This window comes from Marmota monax, unplaced genomic scaffold (assembly GCF_021218885.2).
Source record: "Marmota monax isolate L192 unplaced genomic scaffold, Marmota_monax_Labrador192_F-V1.1 WCK01_AAM20220418_F8-fsc00038, whole genome shotgun sequence".
NCBI classification, from domain to species: Eukaryota; Metazoa; Chordata; class Mammalia; order Rodentia; family Sciuridae; genus Marmota; species Marmota monax.
Genome location: NW_026692498.1, coordinates 13,516,425 through 13,517,772, shown reverse-complemented (window position 1 = coordinate 13,517,772; position 1,348 = coordinate 13,516,425). Strand labels below are relative to the sequence as shown.

General features: G+C 40.4%; 1 pseudogene; it reads right to left on the bottom strand.

Annotated features, from left to right (window-relative positions):
• Positions 1-167: 167 nt before the first annotated feature.
• On the bottom strand, positions 168-1,090 carry LOC124092727 (olfactory receptor 5B3-like; annotated as a pseudogene).
• Between the last annotated feature and the right edge of the window lie 258 nt (positions 1,091-1,348).

Genomic DNA, 1,348 nt, shown 5'->3' with positions numbered 1-1,348 from the left:
GACTTTTGCAGATGTAAAGGTATTGCCGCACACTTGTAAAACAGATGTAAAACTCACATGTGAATTCAGTGTGAGTTTTATATATATGACAGATTATAAGAAGAAGATCTGAGGGGAATATATACAGGTATTATAAATCCCAAAAGTTAAAATCAAAATCCTAAAGATTATTTTCCTTCCAAAATGATCTTTGTGAATGCACTCTTGACCTCCTTGTTCCTCAGGCTGTAGACCACAGGGTTCAACATGGGGATCACAGTAGTATAGAACACAGAGGCGATTTTGTCTGTGTCCATGGAGTGACTGGAGCTGGGCTGTAAGTACACAAAGATTAGAGTCCCATAGAAAATGGGGACTGCAGTAAAGTGGGAGGCACAGGTGGATGTGGCCTTCTGATGTCCTGACCCAGAGTGCATCTTTAGGATACTGATAAAAATTAATGTATAAGGTGTCCATATCACTAGGAGACCAAAAAATATATTGAAGGTGGTACATAGATAAGAACCAGTTCACTAACATGTCTATCAGAGCAAGAGAGAGCCATGACTGCTGAAATATCACAGAAAAAATGATGGATCACATTAGACAGACAGAAAGAGACACTTAATATGCTCCCAGTATAGATGGAGACATTCAGGAAACCACAGATATAGCAGCCTATGATTAGATATGAACACATTCTTGTCATGGTGGTGGTGTAGTGCAGGGGCTTACACACAGCCGTATAGTGATTATAAGCCCTTGAGGTTAAGAGGTAATTTTTGGCAGTAACAAAACCTGTAAAAAAGAACATCTGAGCAGCACCATCATTGTAGGAGATGACCTCATCTCCAAGAAGGAGCCTACCTATGATGACCAGGGGAGTGACAGTTGAAGAGTAACCAAAGTCCACCAGAGACATGTTACCAAGGAAAAAGTACATGGGAGGGTAGAGAAGAGAGTCCAGGAGAATCAGCAGGATCATCCCCAGGTTCCCAGCCACAGTGATGGTGCAGATGAGGAGGAAGGTCACAAAGAGGGGAAGCTGCAGACCTGGGTCCTTGGTCAGTCCCAGCAGGATGAAGTATGTCACATCTGTCCTGTTCTCCATCAGTGTTGTCTGAGAATCAAGATCTTCTACAGCCGTGAAGGAAAAAAAAAAAAAGAACAAAATGATAAAGGAATTCAACTGAATGGGAAAGTTTAAGTGCAAGATATTCTTTTACTGTGGCAACAACTTGTACTTTGAGATTCTCCAGAAAAATAATGGGGTTGACAACCAAATTTAGTGATTTAAGCAGGTACCAAGTTGCATTCTTTTTAATATGAGAAGTGATAATAGATCATCTACCCAATTATTAAATTTCAT